This window comes from Panthera uncia, chromosome F2 (genome assembly GCF_023721935.1).
Source record: "Panthera uncia isolate 11264 chromosome F2, Puncia_PCG_1.0, whole genome shotgun sequence".
In the NCBI taxonomy this organism is placed as follows: Eukaryota; Metazoa; Chordata; class Mammalia; order Carnivora; family Felidae; genus Panthera; species Panthera uncia.
In genome coordinates this window covers 67,712,633-67,733,303 of record NC_064812.1, presented here as the reverse complement: position 1 = coordinate 67,733,303, position 20,671 = coordinate 67,712,633, and positions in this window count along the sequence as shown.

Genomic DNA, 20,671 nt, shown 5'->3' with positions numbered 1-20,671 from the left:
TTTTTGCTCTTCTATGGGAAAAAAATGTGGCTGGAGTAGCAAATAAAGTGTTAAACTCTATCAATTGCATAGAGTTAATGTATGATGTTTAAATGGAATCATTCATAACATAGGGCAATTCTTTTTATCTTAACACAGATTTTGTTGAAATTAAGCTACAGCTTTTATTTGCAGTAACCTGAGTATAAACTTCTCAGGAAAAATAAATAAATAATGAATTTAAATATAGTGAAATATATTGTATCCATAAACACAAAATGGACAAAGTTACATGGATCCCGTCAGCAGATACATGACTGTATAAACAAAAATTTGTGCAAAAGAATTTGTGACTAACTTAAACTAATTTTAAAGTCTGGCTCTATAAAATCCTCCCTGACATGGAATGTGTCCCTTTGTGTGGATTCTGCAAGTGGCCAGAATTACAGTCAGTAGAGTGACTTGGCCAAGGTCAGGCAATAAGTCAGTGAACCAGCTCACCCTCTTCTGCCAGACACTGTAATGTGTTACACATCAGGACAGGCTTCCAAAACCACATAGAGTTTTAAATACCTTTTACAACAAAAGCATTGATCTGCTCAAACCTCTAGTGAATTAAACCCACAGAGACCTAATGAACTTGTTTGTCTGGAATTTATGCTTTGCCTTGTATCTAACACTTTTTTTTAAAGCCTTTTTTTTTTTTTAATAACTCTTCCAATCAAGTCTACAAGCAGGAGCACACAAGTATAAGATAATATAAATTCTGGTCATTTGTCCTCTTCCCTTTTATCTGCCTGGGACAAATTTAGCAAAATCCACCTCTCTTTAAATATTATCAAAGAAGAGTCCAGTGGACAATAAGGGATTCTTCACCTCCATCCAGATAAAAAAATCACATTATCAGATATCATTTGCAAAACTCTCCCTTTAAGCATCAAGATACATCTGTCCTCCTGGACCCACCAAATATCAGTTCTACTTGCCTCATTCTCAGTCACAGGACAATGGTTCTGCTTCTACTTTGACTTTGGTCAGCATATAAATGTGCTTCCTGAAATCATTTTTCTTTCATAACGAGTACATGTTACAACAAAGTTCTTTTAATATGAACAGGATGGAGTGAACTGTTAAGCAATCCTATCCTGGGCTTTTCCTGTTGTTAATATTACTTATTTTACAATATGTTTTAAATAGAATGTCAGAAAAAAACAAGAAAACACACAAAAATATACTTTGATTCTATATCAGAATTCAAATTTAATGATAATTTAAAGGACTTCTTCATGGAGTCCTTTTTAAAATTTTACTTCTGAAGAGATTTGTTTATCTTTTCATAATACCACCAAAAAAAAAAAAAATTGGCTGGCTACATGTAATTTAATATACACCAGAGGAAAGGAAGAAAAAAATCAACACTTGGAATGCTAGCTATGCCTAACAAATATGTTTTAAGATTTTATTTATTTCATCCCCATTAAGTTCAATTTTATTTAAGTAATATCAGAATTAAATTACAGTTTCCACTTTCTTTCCTTTTTCAAACCATCTTTAAGACTAAAGTAAGATTGGAGAACAATCTTAAATGACTTAAGGAATCATAGTGATTTCTTAGAACTTCTATGGCATATATTAACAAGCATTTAATATCCCGACTCTATGCAGTTAATATCATAGTATGATTTGAAGTTAAGGCAAGAGCAGTTTACACTATAGTCTAAAGTGTGCCCAATGGATAGAAAAGCAGGGCCTGCCTATCAAGGAAAAGGTTGATGAATTTGACCTTGTAAAAATCAACAGTCCGTGAGGGGGTGGAGGGAACTATAAGCAAAGTAAAAAAAAAAAAAGACAACTTTGGAAAATTTTGCAATTCACATCATAGAAAAAGAACCAATTTCCCTCATATATAATTTTCTCTTTACAAAATTATAAGAAATACTAACCACCCAATAGAAAAAAATGGGCAAATGGTTCAACAGAAAAAAGATGTTCAGTTTTACTCAGAATTAGAAAAATGCAAATTCAAACTATCCTAACATGACATTTTTGACCAATTTGACAAGCATTAAGCATTTGGTAACAACCGCACTGGTAAGAGTATAGGAAACACAGATTCTTTCTTACTTGGATGGCGTAAATTCAAATTGCTGAAACCCATACACAGTGCGATTTTACACTAGCCATCAAAATTAAAACCTCATCATCTTTTGACCTGGCGATTCCACTATTAGGAATTTATCCTACAGATAAACTTGATCACATTCAAATAATATACAAGAATATTCACAACAGAATATTGTTCATCCACTGAGGAACTGATTAGAAAAATTATATTCAGAAGTTGGAACGTAATTCAACGATACAAAAGAATAAGGCAGTTCTTTGTATACTAGTAAGGAAAGAACTTGGAAATCTATTAGTGCTATAGAAATGGTGGGGTTCAGAGCAAATGGTCAGGAAAGAACTGAGACATCTTTGATGCAAAATGGTGGTTTTATTAGGGCACAGGGACAGGATCCACGGGCAGAAAGAGCTGCTCTGGGATTATGAGAAGCAACTGATTATATACTTTCAAGTTGGGAGAGAGGTAGGTAAAGCAGAAGTCTGTAAGGAATTTTGGAAGCAAGTTTTCCAGGACCTTGAGGGGCTCACTATTGTTAGAAATTTATTACTGTCTAGTAAAACCTTAGTCACGAGACGCTTCTGATGTATATCAGTGGGCCATAGGCTTGGAGGATGACTGTTACCATCTATCTTGGGGATGTAGAGAAAAAGGAAGTTTCCAAAGGAATTTATTTATTTACTCATTCATTCATTCATTCATTCATTCATGTTTATTTATTTTTGAGAAAGAGAGAGAGAGAGCAGTTGAGTTCCTAGAGGAAGGTCATTCTGCCTATCTCAAGGACTTCTCAATGGTTAAGTTGTAAGGAAATTTAATTTTTTTTCTTTTGCCTTTGTTCCCCACATCACTATCAAGGGAAAAAGTAAGGTACAGAACTATGCTTATAACATGCCACTTTTTGTATTACAAAGAAGGGAGAATATATATGTTCACATTTTTTTATAAATACTTGTATACGCCTAAGGTATCTCAGGAGGCATACAAAATAAAATGGTAACACAGGTACCATTTTGGAGGGAAACTGTATGACTCGGGGAAGGATAAGAAGGGGACTTTTCACTTTTTAGTTTTGAACCAAATTACTAGATTATTGTGCTATTGTGATTCATGGTAAAGAATATATAGTTGGTCTTTATCCCCATTTCTGTCACAGAGCTCCTAAAATCCCTGGAATTTCCTAAGAGATTAGAGCAGAGAAGGTATCTTTTGTTATGTTAATAAGGTCATTTTTGGAAAGCCCCTAGGTAACCTAATGATGGGAACCGGTTGCCAAAGAAGCCAAACTTGTGTCAGAGGGTTGGAACTTTCAGCACCATCCTCCAGAGAGGGAGTGAGGGGGAGGGGGCTGGAGATGGAGCTCAATCACCAGCAGGCAATGATGTAATCAAGCATGCCTATGTCATGAAGCCTCCACAAAAACCCTAAAGCAAGACTTTTGGAGAGCTTCAAGGTTTGGGGAGGGTGGTGTCTTCAGAGAGCCTGGACACTCTGTACCCCACCCCCACACCTTGCCCTGTGCATTTCTTCCAAATGGCTGCCCCTGATTATATTCTTTTTTTTTTTTTTAACGTTTATTTATTTTGAGACAGAGAGAGACAGAGCATGAACGGGGGAGGGGCAGAGAGAGAGGGAGACACAGACCCGGAAGCAGGCTCCAGGCTCCGAGCCATCAGCCCAGAGCCCCAGGCGGGGCTCGAACTCACGGACTGCGAGATCGTGACCTGAGCTGAAGTCGGACGCTTAACCGACTGAGCCACCCAGGCGCCTCTATTATATTCTTTTATAATGAACTGGTAATCGGGTAAGTAAAATGTTTCTCAGAGTTTGTAAACTGCTATAGCGAATTAAATGACTCCCAACAGGCAATTGGTCAGAAGCACTCAACTTGCAATTGGCATCTGAAGTGGGAGACAGTCTTGTGGGACTGAGGTGAGCCCTTACCCTGTGGGATCAGAGGCTTTCTACAGGTAAATAGGGTCAGAATCGAGTTGCCTTGTAGCCCTGCTGTGTCAAAGAATTACTTGGTGGTATTGGAAAACCCACACATTGGAATTGGTGTCAGAATTAGAGTTATCTACTGATAAAATTTTGAAAACATCATTCAGGGTCTCTAGAGAAGATAGATTAGCTCTGAGCCAAACAGACACCCTGTGATCTTGCTCTTAGGACTATAACTTATAAACAAACAAACAAAAAAAATGAGTTTATTCTTCCTTGATCAACCTCTACCCTAAAGCAAATAATAGAATTGTAGCATTTTATTTATTTTTTTAAGTTTATTTATTTATTTTGGGAGAGAGAGAGAGAGCATGAGCTGGGGAGGAGAAGAGAGAGAGGGAGAGAGAGAGAGAGAGAGAGAGAGAGAGAGAACCCCAAGCAGGCTCTGCACTGTCAGTGCGGAGCCCAGTGAGGGGCTCAAACTCATTAATCATGACATCATGAACCGAGCTGAAACCAAGAGTTGGACGCTTAACTGACTGAGCCACCCAGCTGCCCCATAGAATCGTAGCATTTTAGAACCAAATGCCACGTTAAAGACACAGTGCCTGTCTGTTAGTAATATGCAGGAGAGTTGACCAATCCGTCCTTGAGACTTGCTCCTTATTCTTGGCTTTCATGACATCACACCATTGTAATTCTTCCTAATTCTCTCACCTCTCAATTTCAGCCTCATTTAGGGGTTTTTCTTCTCTCTATATATCAGAGCACAGCAGGGCTCAGTTTTGAAATATTTTATATTCTCATTGAACATGCATTCCGTATTAGTTTGCTAGGGCTGCCAGAGTATCACAAAGTGGGTGGTTTCTCTCATGATTCTGGAGGTCAGAAGTTAAATGTCCTCATGAGGGCCATGAAGGAGAATCTGTTCTCTTCTCACTTCTGGTGGTTTGCTGGCGATCTTTGGCATTCCTTGGCTTGAGAAGCATCACCCCGATCTCTGCCTTAATCTTCACATGACCATCTCTCTTAGCACGTGTCTGTGTTGAAATGTCCCATTTTTATAAGGGCATCAGTCATATTGGATTAGAATCCTAATAGCCTCATTTTAACTTGATGATCTCTATACTCTATCTCCAAATAAGTCCACATTGTAAGAAACTGAAAGTTAAGCTTCCGCAATTCTTTTTAGAGGGAAATGGGAAGTGAGAGGATTGGAGACTTGTGAATCTGGAGGCTTGACAATCCAACCCATAGCATATTTTCTAGATTATGTCATCACTCTTATGCCTTGAAATGCTATCCATTTGCCAACAAATCCTCAATTTATATATCCAGCTGAGATATATTCTCAATGTTTAATCCAACTGCCAAACTGAGATCTCCTCTTACATGTCTCACAAGATCTCAAACTTATATCAAAAACAGTGTTGATCTATCACTGCCCAGTTCCAGTGTTCCACATCTCAGTTAATAGCAACTCCATCCATGCTCTTACTTAGACAGAATCCTGGGGGATCATCCTTGATGCTGTGACATTCAGTCACTTACTAAGTCCTCTGTCTATTCAGACTCCAGCATGAATCCCATATTTTCCCACTCCTTGGCATACTATTGCTATCACTATTGCTGTCCAAAAATTTGTTTCCATGAAATATCAAAAACTCACATGTGGCATATTAAAAATATTGGGAGAAGGTTATGTTTCATTCAAGATTTTAGGAATGAAGGCTGTTAAGTGGTTGATTCTCTCCTTTTCTGAGCTTTCAACATTAGCCTTTAAACAAGGGCTATTTTAAAGCAGTCCCCCTCTTTCTTTTTTTGTGTTGTTTATAACTGAGTTATTTTCTTCTCCATCCAGTTTAAGAGCACAATGGTTTGTTACTATGGTATGGTGAGATTACTAAAAGTACTGCCACTCTTTTTAATTTGTTAAAGCATGAAGTGATTAAAAAACACAAGGAGTATGATGTGCAACCTCGGAGACATGAATTAGACATCCACTACATTCTAAAAAAGCATTTAGGTATACATATTAAGGAATGCATATGAGGATAATGGGTTTTCTAAGTTTTAAATCCACTAACATCCTGTAAAACTCAGGACCTGTGAATTCTAAAGTAAACAGGCCATGGCATTTCTCAAGAGACAAAGTTTGCACAATAGTTTTTAACTAGAGCCTTAAATAGAACACAGAAGTGTTGTCAGCTGAGCTGTGGGTCACCCAGATAAGCTTCACATTACCGGGTGCCCACGAAGACATGCCACATGAAGAGGCAGACAGGTAACTAGATGAAATTAACACGTGAAGATTACATGACTGACTCGGCATCAATCAAGCAAAGCACATTTATTATTTGAAAAAAGTTTACGGATTTCACTAATACATCCACATTTCCTTGTTAAGACACCCTTGTGTAAAAATGTCCTACAATTTCAAAATGGCCACTGGGGTGCAATTTGGGATAGAAAACAAAGCAAAGCTACCTAGTTTATATGGGGGAACAAACTAATTAGATTGGCATCATTAGCACAAACCTCTAACCAAATGTGCTAATTTAACTCCAAATTACACAGGAAAAAGAAGCCACATTGACCATTTTGTAAGACAAAATATAAATGAATATTCTGGAAATTCACAATAAAGAATTGTTTTACATACTTTTCAAAAATAGTATTTCAATTACTGATGTCTTTGCCAGAAACTATGTCATAATTACTATTATCATTAAAATTAATTCATTATATTTTAATATATTTGAGTGACTAAGCAATTCTTTCCTCTTATTGGTATCTCTCTTTACTTTAAATGTTATAGTCTTAAAATCCAGAAATCAAATATTTTCAAAGCTTCAGTTAGCTAGAACTGAAATACTAAATTCACTTGTATTACGCGAGTCTTTTATAATCTTACCAGGCAGAAGTAATCCCAGACACTTCATTTTTCTAGTTAACTTTTCATGTCCATAGCGTTTAATCTCCTCAATTACATTGTAGTCTACTTGAGGACAAAGACTTACCTTCTCCTTTCATATTTTATATTACAACTAACATAACACTTTGCCCATAGTAGATTTTTAATATGTGTATATCATCAGAAAGAGGCATATAAGAAAACAGCCTAACATTAAAGAAGAAGAACAACAACAATAAAAAAAAACAAGAGAAATAGTTCTCAAAATTAAAAATCAAATCAATACCTTTTAAAAATTCTATTGCTCAGGGGCACCTGACTTTGGCTCAGGTCAAAATCTTGTAGTGCATGAGTTTGAGCCCCACATTGAGCTCACTCTTATCAGGGCACAGCCCACTTGGGACCCTCTGTTCCCCTCTCTCTGCCCCTGCCCCACTTGTGCGCTCTCTCTCTCTCTCTCTTAAAAATAAATCAATATTAAAAAAACAAGTTCTATTGCTCAGAACATTCTCCAGAACCAATCAACACCTTTGGTGTAAGACCCAGGCGTCTATAGTTTTTGTTGTTGTTGTTGTTTTGTTTTGTGTTTTTTTTTTTTGTTTTTTTGAGACAGAGTAGGTGCAAGTGAGCAAGAGTCAGAGAGAGAAGTGGGGCTCGGACTCACCCAAAGGGGTGCTCACTGTTGAGTCTAACGTGCAGCCAGGTTTGAGAACCACTGCTTTAAGTCCACACCAGTGGTTCTAACTGTGTGGTCTCTAAACCAGTTTCAGCATCATTACCTGGGAATGTGTTAGGAATGAAAATTTGTGCTTCTCATTCCCCACCTACAGAATTAGAAACTCTCGTGTGGGATCCAGGAATGTTTTATCAAATCATCCAGGTAATTCTGATGCATGCTAGAGTGTGGGGACCACTGAGCTACTCTACCACAATACACTCATGGGCTTTGTGCTGGAATACTAAAAACAAAAAATTATGACATTTTATTTATTTTTTTTTAAATGTTTATTTATTTCTGAGAGAGAGAGTGAGACAAAGCGTGAGTGGGGGAGGGCCAGAGAGAGGGAGACACAGAATCGGGAGCAGGCTCCAGGCTCCGAGCTGTCAGCACAGAGCCTGACGCGAGGCTCGAACTCACGGACCGCGAGATCATGACCTGAGCCGAAGTTGGACGCCCAACAGACTGAGCCACCCAGGCGCCCCAATGACATTTTATTTTAAAATGACAAAAAATTATATGATGAATAGGATGTTCTAGATTTTAAGTTTTGTTGACCTTAATGCTTATCTTAAATTTTTGGTACCTATTCCTGCTTACATGTTAGTGTCATTAACAGGCAACAAAACAGATGAAAAATATTTTTAAAAGTATGAGCCACAAACTCCAAATACCTGGCCCTATTAAAGTCAGAAGCTTGCTTTCTTAAATGGAAATGTTGCTTTTGATTTTATATTGTGCTTGTTTACAAAGTTAATCATATTAACATGTTAAAGAAATTTAAATTTTAAGCAATAAATAATTAAATATGTATGCCAGGTCAAAATTTGAATGATAAAACTATATCAGAATTTAATGCTCATTCAAAATGCGTGATATATGTGAACACCAATTAATGAGTTTTTATTATGTGCCAGAAACTTTGTTTTACATGTAATATCTAACTTTATTCTCTTAATAGCTCTATGCAGAAAGCCTATGGAGACTGAGGTTCAGAGAATTAAAACCCACATTTAAGAAGACAGAATTAGGATTCCATCATAAATTGTTCTGGTTCCAAGCCTTGAAGTTGTCCCATCCCAAATGAGTTTGAGAACCGTGGCTTTCCTATGCTGACTATCCTTGTCTCAGCTGGTGACACTGAAGGAACAATTATGGGTTTAAGCTTTGGCCAGTTCACAAGGGGAAGAGCATTCACACACACACCTCAAGGCCAGCAGAGATAAACAAGCAGCTCCAGTAGGAAGACTGACAAGAGTTAGATATTAAAATTGCAGGGTCCATTGCTCTAACTTATGTGGAAATTCCCCCTTCGTTTGGAAACTTTGGAAACTTAAGGATTTCATTTGATTTTATTAAGAGAACTTCCTGGATTCTTTGACTAAACATGCTTAAATCTCTTCTATAGCTAAAATAATGAGCACCGAAGTCCTCCTTTGCCACCAAATCCCCAAGTGGCTTCCATTTTCCCCAGATACTCCCTTCAAACAAGCCTCCTTGAGAAGTACTATTATTTACTAGCCATCCTTTCCTCTACTGCCTTGTCACCCTATAACCCATAGCAATCTGATCTCTGCCCTCAGAGTTGAAATAATTCTCATTATCAGGCCATTCATTGCAGGATTTATTGAGTGCCAACTACAAAATGCAAGCACTGTTATAATTCCAGCAGTGAACAAAACAAAGTTCTTTCCTTAAGAGCTTCTGGTGGAAGTGACAAGAAATGGAAAAATAGTCAAATAAATATAGAGAATGTGAGGCCGTGGAACAAAATCAAGTGAGGGTATGGAGTCAGGAAGTAGAGGAGGAGAAGAGGAGAAGGCTGTACTTTATATGCTATAGTCAGAGAAGGCCTCATAGAAAGTGAGCATCTCTACTGTGTGAATACAGGCAGGAGGTTTCGAGGAAAAAGAGCAAGTCTCTTAGGTGGAAGAGTGTTTGGTATATTTAAATAAGAGCGAGAAAGCCACTATGCTTCATGCAGGAAGGACAAGTAGAGTAGCAAAGGCAAGATTATATGGGGCTAAATCCTTTAGTTCACTGAAGGAATTTAACTCTTATTATGTGAACTCAGAAACTATTAAAAGTTTTGGAGCAGAGGAGTAACACAGTCGGACCAAAGTTTTCTAAATCCAATGGCATGAGACAACAGAATTTTTTTAATACCATTTATGGGGCACTTGGGTGGCTCAGTAGGTTAAGCATCTGAATCTTGGTTTGGGCTCAGGTCATGATTTCATGGTTGGTGAGTTTGAGCCCCATGTCAGGCTATGCGCTGACAATGCAGAACCTGGTTGGGATTCTCTCTCTCTCCCTCTCTCTCTCTCTCTCTACCCCTCCCCGCTTCTCTCTCTCTCTCTCTCTCTCTCTCTTTCTAACTCTCTCTCAAATTAAATAAATAATCTTAAAAAAATGTTAATACCATTTACAATAGCATTAAAAGTATAAAATATTTAATGGCTAATTTGACCCCCCAAATGCACTGAAAACTACAAAACAGTGTCATGTAAAATTAAGAAAGCCTAAATAAAAGGAGAAATATACCTTTTTGTAGTTTGGAAGACTAACATTTTAAGGTGTCAATTTTCACCAAATTGACATATAAATTCAGTGTAATCCCAATTAAAATGCCACAGGTTCTTTGTAGAACTGATTCTACAAAGCTGATTCTGTAAAAGCTGATTCTAAAAAATATATGGAAATACAAAAGTCCTTGGATAGCTAAAATAATTTTGAAAAAGAATGAATAATTTGTTAGACTTGCAATATTTAATATAAAACTAAAATTATCAAGACAATGTGAAATTGGCATAAAAATAGCATATATATCAATACAACAGAATGAAAAGACAAAACTAGACCCACACATATAAGTCCATTGATTTCAAGGCAATACAGTGAGTAAAGAATTAATCTTTTCAAGAATGTTTCTGGAACAACTGGAATGAAATATCCAATAAGATCAAACCTGTCTCACACCATACACAAAATTAAACTCAAAACAGATCATAGAATAAAACATAAAACTAAAGAGTTAAAATTTCTAAAAAGAAAACAGGAGATAATCTTTGCACCCTTGAGATAAGCAAGGACTTCTTTAACAGAACATAAAAAAACAAAAAACAAAAAACAAACAAAAAAAAAAAAACCACATGCAAACCACAAAAGAAACAAATGATAAACTGGAAACCTGTTCTTCAAAAGACACTATTGAGAAAATGTAAAAGTGAAACACAACTTGAAAGAACATATTAATAATACATATACCTGACAAAAACCTTGTGTCCAGAATACATGTAGAACACAACTCAATAATAAAAAGATAACAATTTAAGGGGAGCCTGGGTGGCTCAGTTGGTTAAGAATCTGTCTTCTGCTCAGGTCATGATCTCACAGTTCATGTGTTCAAGCCCCACAGTTGAGTTCTGTGCTGACAGCTGGGAGCCTGGAGCCTGCTTCCCATTCTGTGTCTCCCTTTCTCTCTCTGTCCCTCCCCCACTTGAATGCTCTCTCTCTCTCTCTCAAAAATAAATAAACTTTTTTTTAAAAAGAAAAAGAAAATAAAAAGATAATTTAATAAAAATGGGCAAAAATATAAAACAGATACTTCACAAAAGAGATAAAAACTATCAATATGCTTATCAGAAAGGGTTCAATGTCATTAAAAATCAATTAAAAAAAACACAAAAAACATCTAAACCTGCAGTGACTTATCTTAACACTAGAATGCCTAAATGTTTTGAACTGATAGCACCAAGAGTTGGTGAGGAGCAGGACTTCTGTTGGGAAAATTTTCTCCTTAGATTTTACTAGGTTTTAATCTCCTTAGAAAACAGTTTGACAGTTTCTTATACAATTAAATATACACTTGCTACAGGACTCCACAAAATCACACCTCTTTGTGTTTATTCAAGAGAGCAAAACCTAACCACAAAAAGACTAGAACATGAATGTTCACAGAGCTTTATTAGCAATCATCACAAAATGGAAACTAAATGTCCAAATTGTGACACATTCATACAGTAAGATGCTAGTCAGCAGTATAAAGAAATAAGCTATTGATACATAAACAACATGGATGAATCTTAAAACAAAATGCTGGGTGAAAGAAGCTAAGCCTTAAAGCATAGATATTCCATTTATATGAAGTTCTAAAAAAGCAATACTAATATATAGAGATAGAAATCAGATCAAAATTACCTGAGGGAGTGGGGTGCTGGAGGGACCACCCAGAAAGGGGCATCAGAGACATGAAAAGTTTTTGGATAATCATATGTACTGTATCTTGATTCGGGTGGTAGTTATATGGGTATATGCATGTATCAAAACTCTCCAAAGCATTAACTTTAAAATGGGTGTGTTTGGTTTATTTTATGTGAATTACAGTACAATAACATTGATTTAAAGAATCTCATAAGTGCTTTAATATTTTATTATATTAACCCTTGACAATGACTAGATAAAATGATATTATGGCTTCTTTAAGACTGCACAAAAACAAGTGTACACATAAAGGAAAATGTAAATTTATAGCCTTCTGCAATGAGACATAAATTAGTGTTCTTATTTAGAAAAGAATATTGATATTTTAAAGGCCTTACATAGAGTATAAAGATTTTTATTAAGTTTTAAAAAAATAACAATTATGAATGGGCACTCCATGGAATTTTTTTTGCCAGTTTTATATTTCTTCATGTTAAATGAAGTGAAACCACTGAGACCCTGGGCAGCTAACCATCATCAGAAAAGAGTTGAATTAGTAATTTCCTTTTTTAACTGGACTGTAAAAATATCACTCTGCCACCATAATTTCCAGCTTGTGATAAGGCAAGACTGTATGACAGATGCATTTAAAGTGGGTAGAACAGGGGTGCTTGGGTGGCTCAGTCAGTTAAGCGTCTGACTTTGGCTCAGGTCATAATTTCGCGGTTTGTGAGTTTGAGCCCCATGTCGGGCTCTGCGCTGACAGCGTGGAGCCTGCTTGGGATTTTCTCTCTCTCTCTCTCTCTCTCTCGCTCTCGCTCTCGCTCTCGCTCTTGCTCTCTGCTCCTCCCCTACTCACAAACAATGCCTCTCTCTCTCAAAATAAATAAAACTTAAAAATTTTTTAATTAATTGAAAAAAAGTGGGTAGGACAATTAAAAAATATATCCCATATCACACTATCTGAATTTTTTAAAAATATGATCAAGTTGAAGCTTCCATACCATTGGATTAATACGTAGCTTATCTTTATGGTCTGATATACTCCAAGTATCTAAGTTAATTTAGAATATATATTGTGCTTCCTAAGCCTAGCACCATTCTACTGCTAGTTTATTGTATGACCTCTTATAAAGACCTTTAAAAAACATTTTTTTTTAATGTTTACTTATTTTTGAGAGAGAGAGAGAGACAGAGCATGAGCAGGGGAGGGGTGGAGAGAGGGAGACACTGAATCTGAAGCAGGCTCCAGGCTCTGAGCTGTCAGCACAGAGCCTGACACAGGGATCAAACCCACAAACCATGAGATCTTGACCTGAGCCGAAGACGGACACTTAACCAACTGAGCCACCCAGGCACCTCATGTATGACCTCTTATGAAAAGTAAAACTGGGTTGATGATATCAGCCTACATTCTTACAAGTATACACTCTTCAAAGCACTTTCAAACCCAATCTGAGATATATCAATCTCATATTGTGACTATCAACAATCTTTATTATTTACTACAGGTTCATTTAAACTCAGGTACCTTAAAGCCCGACACAACTGTTTATCTACAATAGAGTGTAATCTCTGTTTTAACCATTACTTTTAAGATCCATAAGAAATAAATGTTTTCATCATAGGAAATAAGCAATCAAAAGACCTCAGATACCGACTCTTCCTCATCCATTTTCACATGCCCTTTTTTCTTTCTCAGTAGCCTCACAATCTGTTTTCCTCCACACCCTGTCCTCAGATATCTTCACTTTTTCTGTGGTACTTCACCTACCCGTTGGGTTTTGACAACTCACAAGATGCCATTCTCTCCTAAAACTTTTCTTAAATCTTCCTCCCTCTCCATTTAAGTGGCCACCAATGCCTATAAATCCACTTTCAAATATTTCTCAATTAAAATTTGTCTTCACTCCAATTTCTACCTTTTCCAGCCCTTATTATCTCCTACCTCAAATATCACTTATATATCAAAATTGATGACTGACAACCATCTTTCAATTCAGTCCATCTCATACAAACATCAGAATATCAGCTGAAATACACTAATCTGATTGCATTGTCTCTGTTTCCAACTGTAATGGTTTCTCAATGCTTTTAATGTTGAGCCCATATTCCTTGCATAGTATTCAGTGCCTCTGACAACCAGATGTCAAAGTATCTTTTGAGACTTGACCTCCAATACTCCCTCTCCATCATTCCCTCCATGGATATAGACTCTCCACTTGCTATTTATTTATTTACTTATTCATTTATTATGAATTGGTAATACCTGAATTCACAAGTATTCATTATAGTATTATTCTTGGAAAAGTATGCCTATATAAATATATATATATATATAACACAAATCTATATAAACATGAATAGATATTAAATATATTATTCTGCATTTATCAAGTATTATATGTTTATTTAAAAGATATTTTCACATTCAACTAACAACATCTAGTTTTATATACAAAAAGATGAACCAAAAGCATATTGTCATCAGGAATTTCTGAGTGAAAGGATGAAAACAGCATAGTTGGCAATTACTACCAAGAGAAAGCTCATGTGTATTTACATATACATATCAAATAAAGTAGACTTAAATGCAAAAGACATTTATTAGGGATTAAAAGAGTCACTACTAACTAGAATAATCCATCTGAAAAGCATAACAATTATGAATGTGTAGGAATGTAAGTAGTAAGCACAAATTTTGAAAGATTTACCCGATATAACATTATACAACCATTAAAATGAATTTTACAATGAGCATATAAAAAGTTACATTTTTTAAGTCATTTTTTTTTTATTTTGAGAGAGAGAGAGAACAAAAGAGAGAGAGAGTACGAGGGAGGGGCAGAGAGAGGGAGAGAGAGAGAATCCCAAGCAGGCTCCGCATAGTCAGTGCAGGGCCCGATGGGGGGCTTGCACTCATGAACCGTGAGATCATGACCTGAGCCGAAGTTGGATGCTTACTAAACTGAGTCATCTGGGTACCCTAAAAAGTCATAGTTTTAAATAATTCAGCCTAAGCATGAAATTTCATATTTTCTGTGTATTATACTTTTCTTGTCTAGATTTTAATCATTATATGTCATCAACTTTTTAAACTACCTTTTTTTGGGCTCTTAAATTTTTTATTGGTATCTTTCAATTAAGCACTAATTATCAACATTCTTTATAAACTTACAATCAGCCATTTGAGGAAGATGAAGTATGAAATCATTACCTAAAAAAGCAAGCATGTCATATGAACACTTTTTGTATAGTAAAATTTAGCATAAGTATACCTCCATACAAAGAGTTTATTGACAATACATTTGTGTATCTTGCACAAGCAGCACTTTTTAAATATGGCTGATCGTTAGCTCCAAAAGGACTGCCTACCACTTATATTCCAACCAGCTGCTATGAAAGAAAGAAGTATTAATGGACCTACCACACCTTCAGCCTCTTGTCTCCAGTCACTGTGCTTAGCTGCAGGACTCCCATTAACATTAATGGGAGTTCCATGCACACATCACCTGGAGAACAGACCCCTCGATGTTGGATCATTATCTTCCTAGACAGGTAGGAATGGCATCAATCAGGTATCCAGCTTAGTTTCACAGTATGTACTATTAAAGGCATCAAGGCAATAAAAACACAGCTTTCCAACACTTTCTTTATAAAACAGTAAAAACGTGCAGAACAACCAAAGGAGAAGATTTTAAAAGCATCCGAGGAGTACATAGCTTTCCTGTATATCTTTTTATAATTACAAATGACCCCAAACTGAAGCATACACATGATTTCTTTTCTAAGGCAGCTATAATGGGATAATAAAGACAGGCTTCATTATATAAAATGGATTTGATTTACTATAAAGCAGCCAAATAGTGAAGAGACAGTGGAGTTTATATAGAAACTGCTTGACCTCTGTTTTTTTTTTTCCTTTTAACATTTCCCCACTATACCATTAAATCAAATACCTGTATGTGGTTAGAAAGAAAACAACATGAGTGATTAATACTAGTAAGTAGGCTCCATCATGTTGGAAGGAACATTAAGAAAAAAAACATGTTTTCAGTTCAGATCTACACTACAGTTAGTAAATTAGGAGCAGCAGCATAGTGGAAAGGGAAAAAAAATGAAAAAGAAAGTCTGGTTAAGACTTGGGATAAGAAAGAACATGGTTTGGCTCTGAGAGTGTGATTTTTACCAGCTATGCAATCTTGGATAAACTTTTCAAAGTCATTTTTTCATTTGTAAAGTGACCCTCAAAATACCTATATTGTAAACTAATTAGAAGGCTTATATGACACAGCATAAGCACATGACAATGAGAAAATGCTGAAAAAAGAGTGACTATAACTCTATGTATATGTGGAATTATAAACTACAAATGGTAGTATAATATTCTAGAACAAGCATTAGAGGCAGACAGACACAGATTACAATCCCATGCCTGCCACAAACTAACTTTATGATCCTGGGAAAGTTCATTTTTTTTCTCTTAATTCTATTTTTTCTAAATATGTGGGCACATGTATGCTGATATGTACATGCATATATATATATATATATATATATATATATATACACACACACATACATATATAATATCATACATATATATACATATTTATTCAGATATATAAATATGTTTAAGCTGTATACATTTTATCACCAACTGAGCTCTAATGTCTCAGTTTAACTTTCTGAGTTCTGCACTATTGCTCAGTTGCTAAATTTATAGCCATAATCTCAATACATAAGACATTAGGAAATCTGAGCCAGAGGCAAGAGGCTCTAAGGGCCTCATTCTTGTCTATTGCTGCCTGGCTCCCTCTGACCTTTCATGTATGCTGTCTACCAGTTCATGGATACCAGTCATGCACAGAGTCTAGAAGTTCTATTCTCAAGGAAATCTCTCCATGGTGGGAAGCTTTCACCTTGTCTTAACTCCCTATTTTTCTCATGAATGGTCAACTCCAGGTAGGACTCATTCAGAGCTTGCAGTTCTTTATATTTAGAAATATCTAACCCAGATGAATCTTTCCTACCATCTTAGCTGGGTTTTATAATAGGATTGTAACCAGGAGTGAGCTGTCTGGAAACTGAGCAAATTCCAATGATATCATGAAGGGAACAGGGTGAAAAGTAGAGGAATCAAAACATTGGAAGAATACCCATTTTTGTCTGCACAGCAATTTGTCCTTGATGATGAAGTCCTGTGCCCCTGTCTAGCCAATCTTCAGGAAAGCCCCAAGTGGGAGGTATTAATTTTTTATTTTTACAGATGAAGAAACTAAGATAGTAAAATTAAGTTGCTTGTCCAAGATTATACTACTATTCAGTGGAAAAATCATTATTCAATGTTTTGAACCTTCTAGAGTTCTTTTTCTTTAATAAAAATGCAGATTTAAAGTGGGGTTAACAGTGGTATCTACAAATAGGGTTGTTCTTACAATTAAATGAAATTGTACATAACAAAAGGCTCAGAACAATGTCGAACACATAATACTTAATACATATACAGTAAAACCTTAGATTGAGAGTAATTTGTTCTGTGAGTATTCTGCAAGATAAGCAAACATTTTTAATAAATTCTGACTTGATAAAGGAGTGATGCCTTGCCACACGAGTAGCACATGATGACAAACATCGCATGATCACAACTGAGTCAATGGTTCTTGAAATTTGCTTTGATATACAAGTGCTTTGGATTACAAGCATATTTCAGGAACAAATTATGCTCACAAACCAAGATTTTACTGCAATGCATATTCAGCAATTATTATCATATAGCAAAATATTAAAAAAATGTTTGTTAGTCTAAATCTGTACACATTTTTATAAAACAATTTAAAACAATTTTTTTTCAAGTTTATTTCTTTACTTTGTGAAAGAGAGAGAAAAAAAAATGCAAACAGGAGAGGGGCAGAGAGAGAGAGAGAGAGAGAGAATCCCAAGCAGGCCCCACACTGTCAGCACAGCCTGACGCGGGGCTCAAACCCACAAACCTTGAGATCATGACCTGAGCTGAAATCAAGCACCACATGCTTAACCGAGTCACCCAGGTGCCCCTCAACAATTTTTTTAAATACCTACCTAGTTTCCAGGGGAAGAAAAGAGTGTTTGGTATGGAAACAAACAAACAAATAATCAATAAGTAAACATGTAATCAGTAAGTAAAGCCTAGAAGGGATCAGGTGGTGGGGAGCAGAATAGAGAGGGTAGTCAAGGAAACCCCTTCTGAAGTGTTGACATTTGAGCCAAGACTAAAAAAGGAGCAGGGAAAGCCTCCAGGGGAGAGATCAGTGTTCTCAGGAATGGGAACAAACATATAGGCTCTGAGGAGGAAAAGTCTGATAACATTGTCCATTTCTAATTGTATGGATGTTTAACCTACTCTTGTGAAGATATACATTTTTAACTTGTGTATGACATCTAAATGAAAAAATAAAACTGAGAATCCGCTTCTATGGGACTGTTAACAAGTCTCACATTCTCTCTCCCATGTGCATTTTATGTCCTTGGAGCCAAGTTTGCATCTCCCTATTCATGGGAGTGTGAAGAAAGATGGGAATCTGGAGCAGCAAAGGAGGCTCTTCCCTTCACAGTTTACAACAAATATTACTAATGAAGGGTGCATGCTGTGTTTCCCCATAGACCAATGGGAAACAAATACAATCAAGTCTAAATATAAAAGCACATAGTACATGGTATCACATGATACCTAAGTGATTGATTTAAATAGCATTTATTCATCTTCCTTAGTCTTTTGGTGAAGTCATACAAGCAACACAGGGAACTTTGAAAGAATGAATGGGATAGAGCTTTTCTCTCAAATAATTGCATAAGACTTAAATCATCTCAGATAGGAATATTTGGCCATTTTCACAGCATTTTACCAGGTGGTTAATAGCGTTTAAGGTTATTTTGATGACTCCCATTTATGCTACCTCTTTATTTCCTTACTTCTAAAATCTTAGTTCCTTATTCAGGCCCTATTCCTTTTTTGAATGTTCTTTCATAAATGCAGTAGGGCTAAAGTCTCGAAGCCTGATAAGAAGGAACTTTAAGCATCTTCTCGGAGGGTCCTAGGAGTTGTCAGACCCAAAAGAATATTTCTCAGCAAGAAACCTTAATAGAATTGTGTGTATCACATTTGCATGATGTTAGCTTTGAAACATAATGTTCATCTGGCTCTCTCAACAGCTTCTGATGGAGACATGATTATGCCCATTTTATGGATGATGAAATTTAGACTCAAAGAGATCATACAACTTGCCCAAGTTTACACCTGTTGATAACTGCAAAACTGGAACACAAACTTACGAAGTTAAATCCTGTGCTTTTTTTCACTCTATGACTGCATCCAGCAATAATAATTTAAATTGGTATTAGTGCTTTGCTATTTTTTACAGTGTTTGTGTGAACATAATTTACTCTTTATAACTGTAAATAAAGCCTGACAGAGTTAGCTGATCTCACAGCTAAGACTGCTTAAGTGACTAGGTATTAAGTGGGTACCTACTTTGGGGCTTCTTATCTGACAAACACACGTTGACTCTGTGTGCATGATGTTCCTTTAGTGAACGAAGTCAGACTAGGTTTTCAGACCAGGACTGAGATGAAGCTTGTCTCCACCCTTCTCTTTTAAGCTCCCCTCCCTTATTCAGGCACTTCTGTTGTATAACTTCAGGGCACTATGACACAAGTCAGAATTTCCCCCAAAGTATCCTTGGACCAGAACTCCAGTGAGCTGTTTCCAGAATGGGGTCAAGTATCTCTCGATGGCCAATTAAGTTGGAAACACTCTACAGAGTATAGCCTCAGTTTTGCCATTCACAATCTACTTCAACACATAAGAGTTCTGAGAAGTATCGTATGTGAGAAACCTATTTAAATTTATCTAAGTAGCACACTTCAACTTTAGCAAATTTCATAACAGTTTTAACATATTAAAACTGATGGCATATGGAACAATGTACTACGTTTTGGATAGAGAAGGTTGGACAATGATGAGAAAGATAGCAAGACCACTGAAAATGGGATGGGAGTGAGCTACAGACAGTAAGGTGAGCTTTAGCAGAGCTTTGAGCTCCCAGTCCTTTTTTTGTCACCTGAGCACACGTCTCCATGTAGGGAAAAGACATGAGGTGACCATTTCTGAAGACAATTTTTAGGCTTTTTGGGAGACAGTTTCACAATTTTTATATATATTGCAAGTGGCCACACTAGATATAGAGGAGAATGGCTAATTTAGAATTCCTATACGTTAAAGTGGAATTCAGGACTCCTGGGTGGCTCAGTCAGTAAAGCATCCGACTCTTGTTTTTGGTTCAGGTCATGATCTCACCACTGCTGAGTTTGAGCCCCACATCAAGCCTTGCATCGGGCTCCATGCTGATAGTGCTGAGACTGCTTGGGATTCTCTCTCTCTTTCCTTCTCTCTCTCTGCCACTCCCACATGCTCATGTGCTCTTTATCTCTTAAAATCAGTAAATAAATAGCTTCAAACATTGTTTAAAAAATTAAAGTGGTACTGGCCATATCTGTATGGAAGCCTTTGAATTTCTTCCTTTTCTTCCCTTTCCTCTCATCCCTCTCTTCTTCTTTCTTTTTTTCCTATTTCCTTGCCTTTCCTTACATTTTCATAACATAGCTGTCAGTCAAAGGCAAGTCCCCCAAATTTAGTCATGTTTACATTCCCTAAAAATAAGATAGTAAACTACAAAATACAGCTAAACTCCATCCATACCTCAAGAATCATAATCCTGATAGTGAACCACAGGAGGCTTCAGTTATCATGGGGATT